Here is a 12,313-nt window from a genome sequence, read left to right on the forward strand (position 1 = left end):
ACACACTGGCTAAGCAGTACAGTTCTAGTGATCTTCTTTAAAATGTCTTTATAAAACAGTCTGTGTTGTTTTATATTCTTATTAAGATCTTTATTTTATCCTGATAATTACTTTTTTACCTACAAATAATTGTTGGAAATACTGTTGATTATTTTAAGGAGATAAGAAGCCCCATTCCTCTGTGATATGATTTTAGGATTCCGGACATGGAGCTCACCCTGAACTTTCCCAAGGTGTGCTGCTTGTAGGGTGGATGAGGTGATTGTGACTCTGTAGATACCTCTGGTTTGAGAGACTGCACTGCACTAATACAACATCCAAATGTGTCTGAGGTCGGCCAGCTGTCTCCAGGGAAGCATGGCAGCAATGGTATGAGTAGAGAAAAACAAATAATGCATTAGATCTGAAGTTCTGCTGTCAACATTTGACATAAAGGTGTAGTGGCATTCTATCTGTTTTTCCTATAAAGTTGTAGTTGTCTTTGATTTTGCTTGCCTGCCCACCTAAATTTACAATTAGGTAGCACTTCATTAGAATTGTGTTGCTGTTACATAATGGTGGCCTTCTTATGTCAACTCATAATTGGTTTTGTCAATGTCAATATCACACCACACAACGTCAAGTCAACAAGTTTGAAAACATTTGCCCTATATTTAACGCATAGATTATAAAGGGTTTTCTCTTATTTTCTGTTGCAATTTCTTGTCTACAATGTTAATCCCTAGTCACTCTATGTTAAAACTTAACATTTAGTTGGAGACTTTTCAGACCGATAATTAAGATGTACTAATATTTTGTTTTTGTTTTTCCCTAGAGGAAATTTTCCTAATTATCTTTACCTGGGCTTCCACTGGCAATCAGCTCCCATATCTTCTAAGAGTAGTAGAAGTAGTCCTCGTTAGTCAATCAGTGCCCATGTCTTCTGAGAGTATTGGAAGCAGTCCTCATTAGTTCTCCATCTCATACTAGCTTTGACAAATACTAGAGAGCAGCAGTCATTATGATCATGCTTACTGTGCAGATATCAAAAGGTCTGGGGTTGGACAACATTAGTCTGGGGTATTCTTGGAGGGAGTTTGCTGCAGTTCTTAGGACAAGCATCTCTTTCTCCCACTGTTTTTAGCTCTAGTCTCTTGTGAATGCAGTCCCTCCAGTGACATGCAAACAATCCACATGGGACCTGCAGACAGTCTACCCTTCCCTTCTGGCCACACACACACCATTACTCTTCTCTCCAGCCTCTTACTGGTTTCTGTTAAAATTCAAAGAATTTTCACATCATATTGTTGCCATCTTTGTATTAAATATTTTTGAGGTGAAAGGATTAAATTTCAAGAAATTACTTTTCCTCAGCTAACACCTCCCTTCTGGCTGGGAGCTTGCTTTTCTCTCCATTTTATTAGAGAACTTCCAGCTGAATAACTAAGTTTGGGGTACTGATGTGGTGGGAGTGCTTAGCTACCTTCACATATCTGTGTTCAGGCGTTACAAGATTATAGCATTGTTTCTGACAACATGATTTGTGTGAATTTGGGGTGCTGGCGAAACACTGTAGGTACAGCTATGTGGGGATTCAGTCTGGCCCTCCCTCACGATGCTGTGTTTGTGCTCTCCTCTGAGATGCACCACATCCATTATACATTATTTTTACATGTTGTTTTGTGCCTGTGCACTTGTGTTTGTGGGGTTTGAGGAGGGGCTTGTCCCAAGAGTAGGCTCTTTATATCGCTCTTGAGATTCTGGTAGGTCCTGTCAGTAATTTGAGTGCTTCTTTTTTCCCTCTTCTCCTTCTCTCTCTCTCTCTCTCTCTCTCTCTCTCTCTCTCTCTCTCTCTCTCTCTCTCTCTCTCACACACACACACACACACACACACACACACACACACACACACATGCAAGTGCATGCCCTTGTGAAAGTATTGAAAATTTCAGTAGTAGAGTTTCAGTGTTGCTTTTATTTTACTGATAATTTATGTCAACATCAATGACCAAAGTAGAAACTAAGGCCAAAAGTACAGTCAGGCCACCAAAGATTCTACTAAGTTGTATTGCTTGCCTAATGAACTTTTCCTGCCCATGCCGAGGTATAGCAACACAAAAGAGAGCAAACATGAAAAAGAAATGTAGACAACCTTGAACTGTTGAGAACCACACATGTAGGACAATATATATGTTAAAATGCCATTCTTTGATAGCATTGAAAACCATCACAGTAAAATTAACATTTCTGTGTACTGTAGAGAATTAAAATAAGATATTAAAAAAAAAAAAAGGTGGGTGTCCTTGTGATCTGGCCCAGTGTCCTAAAACCCGCAATAATCCCCATCTGCTTGAGCCCTGAGGCTCTTGTCCTTCTAGATCCCATGCTTACTCCAAATATGCAGCTTCTCATTTAGTGAACAGCCTCTGGGTCTAGCTTTCACTTTCTAGCAGAAAGACAAGGCATACAAGAGTCTCTACCTTCCCTGATGACTTGAACTCTCAGTGTACCTGTCTCCAGCACCTTGATTCTGCCCATGGAGGTCTGACCACCTAACTACTCTCAATGTTCTTCCTATACTACTTGAGTACAGAAGAATTTTCATTTCCCATGCCAAGTAATTTCTTAGACTCTAAATCATTCCAGTCCACACAGTTTTTAATAAAAAGCTTTGTAGGTAGGTAGTTTTTCTCTTACTATCATTAGGTCTAAACTCTAAAGGTATTTGATTTTTGGCTTTATTCTTTCCCTGCCTGTAATGGAAAACTTCCTTTCTGTTGTGCATTTCATCTTGAAGCCTTTATTTAGAGTCTTGTCTTAGATTTCCTAATATCCTACTTATGCCGAGTATAAATATAGTGTGTCACTTATATCCTTTGGGCTTTGCTTATGCAATTAATTATATTGGATCGAATTTCAATTTAATATTTTGAATGCTAGAAAGCAAACAATAAATGATAATGTTATTCTATGTGGTCTTTTATTTGAAGATTTAAAAAGTTAGTATAAATGATCTTTCTGTCGTGTTTATAGATGCCTATACAAATTTCTCTTTTAAAATCACTTGGTCTGTATGAGAAATAGGTAAATACTAGACGTCTATTTCATAAAAATTCACAGTTCTAGACACCCAATTTTGAAAATAAGATTTTCTTTTGTATTAAAAGGAAGGTAAATTAATATACACTTCATTTATACCCTTTTAAGACATTTTCCTCATTCAAATGCATATGTGCATGTGTCCATATATATGTATATATGGACAAATACACTTATACACACATACACACACTCACATTCTTTGGTTACACTCAAAATTTGCAGCAAATTCTATCATACCACTAACAATGGAGTATTTGCTAATACTGATATAGAACTTCTTAGAAGTTTGGTAGTTTTTTTTTCCTCAATTAGACAATAATAACATAAGAACTCACAAAACTTGCTTTTTTCATTGATTTAATATTTGAGTTACTCTTAAAATTTATGATTTAGGAGAGAAAAATTCAAATAGTGACCATATGATCCCTTTATGAATGTGTATGTCAGAATATAATTTAAAGCAGGCAGTGTTAAATAGCAGTTTGTGTAGCTTCTACACTGAATTTGTCCAAAGTAAAATCATGTCTCAGTGATATCCCAAGCTAGATACTCTACATGGGCTATAATTGCTGCATGTTAGACTAAGGTCTCAGGAAGGGTCAATTTTGTACTGAGTCCTGAGGTTACTGGACATCTCAACCCTTCTAGCTAATCTTACCTTGAGCTCAAATGTTTATTGGATTATCTGACATAGTAGACCAAGATGATGGCCAAGTCTCAGACAACAAAACACACAAGATAGAAAGGCTACTTTTCCTAGCTCTAGCACTTCTCCTGATCACTGTGAAAGAGGCCAGTCTTCTCTGAATTTGACCAATGTATTCAAGTTTATAAAACTCCCATATTCGGCTGGGCATTAGCAGCACACCTCTTTAATTCCTACACCTCAGAGGCAGAGGCCCACAGATCTCTGGGTTCAAGGTCACCCTATTCTAGTGAGTTTCAGGACAACCCAGGCTACAAAGAGAAACCCTGTCTGGAAAAGCAAAACGACAACAGGAAAAATCCTGTATCCAGAATTTAAACATAAAATAATTGATATACATAAATTACACACATGAAATCTGTGATGGTCTCTAAGGACATACAGTCCTATGCACAGGTTCCAGTATTACAGGAGTACTTCTGAGGGTTGAATGGGTACACAAGTATGCCTTGTTATTAAACATGTTATTTTAGTGCTTGAAAGCTTACAGGAAGTCACATTTTTAATAAACAGCGATAATTATTGTCCTTTAATGTATACAGATAAGAATTAAGTATAGTGATGTAGGAAGTTAATGACTCTAGACAGCGATTGTATAACAAAATCCATCTTAAATGTTGTAACTATAACCCAAACCATTCTTGATCATCTCTGCTGGCTCTGGCTTGTTCAGAAATCCATCACTTCTTTCAAAGTGGCTAGTAGTTCATCTTTGGCAATTGGACCTGGAAATGGTTTCTGACAGAGCTATGGCTTTCTTACTATTAGAGTCTACATCAAACAGTTGTAGTCGGTTGTTGTGATTTACTATGTATAGGGCACAAGGGATCAAGACTGAGCTAAATGAAGACCTACCTGTCCTCTGCCAGTAGTTACATAATTATGACTTGAACTCATACCAAGAAACAGGATCACATGTCCTCCTGGGGCACTGGGTCTGCCATGGAGCCTTACCAGAACCTTACCTGAGCTACTTCCTGCTACCATAGGTACTTTACCCCTGGGTATCTCTGAACCTTTTACTTGCAGTGAACTGAATTATTTAAAGGACATGACTGGGCTTATCATTACGAAATAGCAGTTGGCATCATTCATAGTCCTAAAGTGTATGAAGGATTAAACAGACATTTTCTTGATATGCAATTAAGGGAGGTCTTTAGCATAATCTTTACAGAGTGAATTGAACTAGAATACAGTATTTTGTAGGGACAGCTTTGTTGACAGTTTACTAACATGTATCTGATTAAAATACTAAATTTTTAAAAAGAAAATATTCCTGGATTTGATTTTGTAGTTGATTGTTTTGAAAATGTATGCTTTCCTCCTGTGTATATCTGGTTTTGGTTGCATTGGTAAAATCCGTCTTCTCTAATGGGATTCCTTGCCATGTTAAAATAGTGTTGTCAAGCCAGGCTTGGCTGCTCATGCCTTAATACAGGGAGTCTATAGGCTGAGACTGAAGAATCCTAAGTTTAATGCTATCTGTGTAGCACAGTGAGATTCTATCTTAACAACAAAAAAAGTGTCGTCATAAAACATTTTTTCATTGAAATGCAGGAGATCCAATAAACACCACTGAACACATTTCATAGTATATAGTGGGATGGAGCTAAGAGCAGGTGGTTTTTGTTCAAAGTCTGCAGTGTACACAACCTTGTTCATTACCTAGCCAAATGGATAAACTGGCCAAGCCGATTCCTGCAGAGGCCAGTCTTTTTGGTTTTCTCCCAGGATTTACTGGTGTGCACTGCCTGGGTATATATTGTTTGGTGATTGGCACCAGAAAAGGATAAAGCTACATTCAGTTCCTTGGCAAATCATAATCATATTTGTAAAAAGCAAATGCTGAAAGTACAGGAAATAGAAAAAGAAGAAAGTGGTGGATAATTAATGCTATGAAAGCCAAACTCCTACAGTGGTCATCATGACCACTTTAATCTGACTTGTAAAGAGCAGGGTTTTACTTCTGCACTGGGCGAAAGGAACACTCCCTACCCTCCTTATCTGGTTGGCTCAGGCTCAGGCATGCCTGCCTCTCCTTAGCACCGCCCCTCAGCCACTGTGCCTTTTGTTAAAGCACTAGGTTCTGCTCTTTCAGACTTAGCTCAAAGCTATCTTAATCCACAAAAGCTTTTTTACCTATTTTATTCTTTGATACCTTTCTAAACATCTCTTAAAACTTCCTTTCATGAAGCATTTCATAGTATGTTCGTTGTGTGCTAATTAGTTCTCTGACATCAGTGCTGGTCACTGAGTCACAGGCTCATATGGTGAACAAACATGTCTTCCTTTTATTTCTAGATTTATACATAGCATGAATTATTTCGAGACAAATAGTTAAGTCCCAGTCTCCTGTTTTTTGTTTTAGATAGCAACTTGAAGATTTTTATGAATGTTTTTCCAGAGGCCAGGCATTAAAAATTGGTCAACCAGGCATGTGTGATAAATATAAATAAGGGTCAGAATGAATTTTGTCATTTTGCCTCAAATTATGCATGGCAGTAGAATAATATTCCACAAGTGCCTATCTTTGGTTTAGTATTTGTAACTATGGTTTAAACTTTTTTTTTACATAAATCCATTGTTTTCATAGCCAAGCTGAAGGCAAATAGTTTGATTCTTTCCACCATAGTGTCTATCCTGCCGGCTTGGACCTGAAGCATTTTCAGTGCTTAAGCCTGCGATGCAGTTTTATGGTGGTTTTGGTTATACCAGAGGTTATGGTTTCTCTGACAGAAAACTTCCCATGGAATAAAGGCTATTGAAAGATAAGTCAGCTGTCCGCAGTCTGGTGCACACATCTTCAAGCATGTCATCTAGAAGAACTGATTCTCTAGGTTGTTGACATTAGAGGCAACTGGCTTGATAATATGCTTAAAACCTCACCTAGAAATGCTTTTAACAAAAAAGGTCCTGAGTCATTGAATTGAATTGAAATTGGATTGAATTGAATTGAAAAAAAAAAGATTTTCACTTTTTAAAACATGAAGCATATACTCTGAAGTTTAAGATGACAGTCACTGGCATGGATGGGGTTAAATTTCTTTTCCAACTTGTTAACAAAGATCCAATCTCTTAATTAGTCAGTTATTGTTTTGTTTGTTCATGGCAAAAAAAAAATACACACTTAAAACTCTTGGTGTAAGTAATATGTTCCTTGATGAACTGTCCTCAAGGGAGGCTCCAGCTGTTGGGGTTTTGTCTAAGCTCCACCCCACACCTACCTGGCAATAGCCAGGTATGCCCCGCCCCAGAGATCTGGCCCACTATAAGAGGGGCTACTTGCCCCTCCTCTCTTTTTTTGCTCTCTGCTCTCCTACATACTCTCACCTCTCTGTCCCTGGGGCTCTTCCCCCCCACCCCCCAACGTGGTCATAGCCGGCCTCCACTCCCTCTTTCCTCTCTCCCTCCACAAGTGCCTATCTTTGGTTTAGTATTTGTAAACAGCTGACTTATCTTTCAATAGCCTTTATTCCATGGGAAGTTTTCTGTCAGAGAAATTAAAAACAGTAATTTCTTTATTGCCGTTGTTCCTTTTCCTCTTTTTTTCTCTCCTCTTCCTCCAGCTTCTATCCCCTCCTTTCTCTTCCTCCTCTCTCCCCCCCATCCTCTCCCATCATTCTTTTTTTTAATTTTTTATTTATTTTTTTATTGATATATTTTTTATTTACATTTCAAATGATTTCCCCTTTTCTGGGTCCCCACTTCCCACAAGTCCCATAAGCCCTCTTCCCTCCCCCTGTTCCTCCATCTACCCCTTCCTGCTTCCCTGTTCTTCTTTTGCATACCTTTGTTCTCTGCAGGAAAGCAGGAGTGTCTCCCAGCTTGTTGTAGATAGTGACTTTATCATTAAAGCAGAATTCCTTGCACTTCCTGCCTTTGCCTTACTTTCCTATAGGACACCTTCACAGTGCAGAATGCCAGTGTCGGGGTCACTGGTGTTACAGCTCTTCATCTGTAGTCTGTCTGACTGGTGTTACAGCTCTCTGTCTGTAGTCTGTCTGAGCTGCTTTGTTCAGGAAAGGGATGACCGCTCACTGCTCTGCAGAAGTGTACATGGTAACCCCACTGCAAAGACGTCATCATATTCACTTCATCTTTCAGTATGCCATTATATCATTATTAAATTATGCCATTAAAAGGGATCTTTTAATCCAAAGAAACTGCTTGTGCTGTGGTAGTGTTCGAATAACTTAGAAATTGTTGAAATACTCATTTGCTCATTAGGGTATGTTTCTAGGAATCCAATAAAGCTTTTGTTGTTCTATAGGTCTACATTCCTTTGTTCATAGAGAAACGTATTGCTTAGTAAGTGAATCTTAGTATCTTTAATTTTGGAATGATTTTAAGGGGATTTACACTTTAATATCACAATTTTGAAGGATGGCAACTATATAGCTTTTTATTACACTGGAAGAATTTAGTTTATTCCTCTTTAAAGTCATATGCAACTCATCTAAGTGTTCCTTTCTCTCTTTGGTAAATGTGCATTTGTGTGATTTGGTAATATGACTGAATTGTTCCAAGGTGTTATATATGTAGAGGCCATAAAAATTATTTGATTGTTTTATTAAATGTTCAATGTAAATTCTGAAACATTTGAAAGTGCAGCACATACTTTGGAAGATGCTTACTGCAGTCTGTTTACCTCAGATTCTTTGGAACACAACAAAAGTTGTATGCACTGATGCACTGGAGCATCGCTGGCCGCTTTTCTTATTGCAGAAGAAAGCAGTGCCAAACTAGAATGCCATGCATTTTCCTGCATGGGAGCTTCATCTGTAAAGTCCTGCCCACTTGATGCAACCTTTTAAAGTTATTTGGTTTTTACTGAAGTGTGTATATGTGAACATGTGTGAACCTCATGGTTGCAGACATTAGACAGTGTCGTCGGATTTGGCGGTGCAGTTGTTCACCATGTGGACACTGGAGGTTCTGCAAGAGCAGCAGATGCTCTCCATCACTGACCCATGCTTCCAGCCACTCTCACTAGTTCTTTATGTAGGCATTCTGTTGAGATGTTTAAGCCCACGTTGATGAGTATAGCCAAAGCTGATTCATGTTCATGGCATAATGATAGTACACTTCGTGATTAAACCTCACCCCACGCCTTTAAGGCAAGTGAAACCTCAGTGGCAGAACTTATTTTATATGACTTTATGTGAACAAAGGTGTCTCAAGGATATGTTCTTGACTGCATTCTCTAGTATAAAATGAGGGTCATAGAACTCAGCTTCAAATTAAGCACTACTTAAGCATTGCAAGATTATCATGAATGCAACAGATTAAAAAATAGCAGAACTAATAACAACGGTCCACTTTTTTTGTTTCATAATGTCAGGTAATAAAGCCAGCCTTTCTAAACACTTTTCTTCATTCACAAATGAGATTTGTATGCATTTTTATTACTTTTCTAATAAGTGAAATCTACTAGCCTGGATATAACTTTAATAACATTTAAAGTTATAATCTGAACAAAATGAATATAAAATTTCAATTAAGAAATGTGACTCTTGTAATTTGGTAAATTTTAGAAGTAACTCACAGTTCAAATATGATTTTTGATACATTTCTACTATTTAGCCATTCAAACCCAAGCAAATGTTCAAAAAAAATTTTAAGGTCAAAACATATACCAAGATTAGCTATGTAACATATCTTAGCTTGCTATTATTTCTTTAACTTTGTACAAGATGCTTAGTATCATCCCAATGAGGAATTTCAATTTTTGTTATATAGCTGATAATGACACTAGTAAGTTTTTCTCTTCAGTTTAAGTATTTAAGTGTGGAAGTTACTTTTGGTTCAGTCGACACAAATCACCTGAGAAGAACCTGCTGCAAGTGGTCTTTGGGCACATGTCAGCCCTTCCTCTGCTTGATCTACACACACACACACACACACAAATTTCTGTGTGTGTGTGTGTGTCTGTGTGTCTATGGGAGCTAAGGGAACAGTACACACAGTGGAAGGACCAGCATGTCCCCAGCTGTGCCCAGAATACTAGAACACATTAAGCAATTCCTGTAACATTTCTGAGTCTTTTTAAGTTTATACAGATGAGTTCCCAGTGGGCTTTCAGTTCACTGTTACCACTTGGGCAAGGGCTTAGTCCAGATAGTTGGAGCACGGTGGACTTCTCAGCCTCAGAACTTGAGAGTGAAAAGTGTGTCTTCACAGGGATTGCTAAAGGTAGACATATTGCAATCTGTTTGAAATGGAAATGGCTTCTCTCTAAATGTCAGTGCTGCTGGCATTGTCTTATGCAGATGCAGTCCCTTCATCTCCTCTGTTCACTTAATGCTTCCTTTCAGGAGGGACCCTGTTTGCGAGGACTGTTACTCCCTTGTGTCCATCTGTCTGTTGGCTGCCTGTCTTCTTGAGGAATTTGAAAGCTAGTCTCTTTTTCAACTGCCCTAAGCAAACTATCTCCTGTATGAGTTTCTGGTTTCTATGGTGGGATTTGGAAGAAAGTGGGCCGTGTGTGTGTGTGTGTGTCTGTGTGTATGTGTGTATGTGTGTGTGTGTATGTGTGTGTCTGTGTGTGTGTGTGGCTGTGTGTGTGTGTGTATATATATATATTGTGTGTGTGCCTTCAGGGCACCCTTACCCTGTTCCCTTTCCCAGTTCAAGGGTTTTCTCCAGTATCTCCTGTTGTGGACATTCCCTGCAGGTCTCTCTGTCTCCACTAGTTGCCTGTCTTCCAGGGTCTCAGTCAAATGTTGTCACCTCTGTGGAGCCTCCAATCTGCCTCGTCCTTTGCATGCTCTTTGTTTAATATGTAATGACATTTTATAATTTTTCTGGCATTAAGTTTACTTTTAGGAATGGTTTTTCTCTCTTATTAGCAGATTTTCCTGACACCCTAGTCTTTCTCTTTTCTGATTTCTCTAAACACTCCAAAGCAGAGTTCATAGAATAGCGGATAGTCAGGTCTTTCTAGGAGGCTCCCAGAATGCACTCTGTTGTCCTTTGTATCAGGTTCCACTCCAAGTCTATCCTGGACGTACTTCATGAGGGCCTCCTTAAGGTCTGTGAAGAGTGCAGGCCCTTCTGAGGCCTCAGGCCTCAGGCCTCACTGGCATTAGATTGACATATAACATGTGATCTTGGAATACTTGAGACAGAATTCATATCATTTTGGGGGACAATCTGCTTGCATAGGGTCTCATCTGTATGTATGCAGCCTGTGCTGGCATCCTGTACACCCTCAGTTTTCCCAGCAGCTGAACAGACTTGTTTTCTTAAAGAAGATTGTGGAATGCAGTTTGCAGAAAGTCCAGTGGTAGCTTCACTTCTTTTTTATAATCTGGCTTTTGTCCTTTCTGGACAGACACTGAGCTTTAGGCTAACATTTTTATTATGTATGAATAATAGACAGCACCGATCGAGGTTGTGTAGATGTAATTTTGTTAAATGCACATCATGGTAGATTTAAAACTGAGGGATTTATTTTGTCATTCATAAAGTTGTAATACAGTCTAGAGAAGCTATTTGTTAAAGATAGCATCTACTTAACCTCCTTATTTATTTCTTGTAGGAGAAGGTTAGTTCCACAGTAAATACATGGAGAAATAAGTAGATAGGGGAATTTATCTTGGAAATAAGATCCCTGTCATGGTTTTGAAATGCTAAATGCATGAAAACCCGTCAAAGAGATATACGGACATGATATTCTTTGCAGTGCATTTCAAGGTATTTAGTTATATATGTCACTCTCTAGTATGAGGCAGCAATCCTACATGATACAGTGATTTCTGCACCAGCCTGGGTCCATGGTAAAGACAGCTTCTCCTTACATGTGCTACAGAGAAATAAACTGGCAGTTTGCTGCTATTAATGAAGTACTGCAGATATGCTTTGCTCTTGGTCACATACTTAGTACATTTACTATATTACTTTGTTAGTGTATATATAGTAAAAGAAAGCATTCTATAAAAGCTGATTTATAACTGGATTCCCAGAGTTTATAAACCTCAGTTGGTTTGTTAACATAATCTGCATTTAACATCGAATCAGAAAGTTAAGCCTTTCTTGCTCAGTGTTCTTTTCCTGTCTTGAAAAAACTGTAAGATTTGATAAAAATCCTGGAAATGTGACGCTATACATTTATAACCCTATACTGACAATGGAAACTCCAGTTCTTTGGTTCTTCAGTTTTTCTTCAGTATTTAAGAAACCAGTATTTAATATCATTTTTTTTTTTTGTAGAGGTCGTGCTAATTGTATTTGAAATTAAAGTCATGCTGCCTTAGCTTCTATTTTCTGGTATAATGCTTATAGCTTTTCAAAATTGTGTAACTTTAATTTTAACTATTTTTTAAATGTTCTCTTATTCATTATCTTGAATTAATTTTTTGAACACTACTGTTCACAGAGATTATTTAAAACTTTATAGTATTAGAAACAGGGAAGTAAATTTTATTGGTGAATCTATAACCACAAAGGGAGGGGCAGACAGGATGTCACGAGCATGCTCATGGTCTTAGGCTAGGCCTCTAGGGGACTGGAGGATTTAACAATGAC

The 12,313-nt window shown here is 38.1% G+C and overlaps 1 protein-coding gene across 1 annotated transcript in view; it reads left to right on the plus strand.

The window, feature by feature from the left end:
- Positions 1–12,313, plus strand: part of Znf407 (zinc finger protein 407) — a 395,230-nt gene that overhangs the window by 224,273 nt on the left and 158,644 nt on the right. The gene's annotated exons all lie outside the window — the stretch shown is intronic.

Source organism: Apodemus sylvaticus, chromosome 13, assembly GCF_947179515.1.
Source record: "Apodemus sylvaticus chromosome 13, mApoSyl1.1, whole genome shotgun sequence".
In the NCBI taxonomy this organism is placed as follows: Eukaryota; Metazoa; Chordata; class Mammalia; order Rodentia; family Muridae; genus Apodemus; species Apodemus sylvaticus.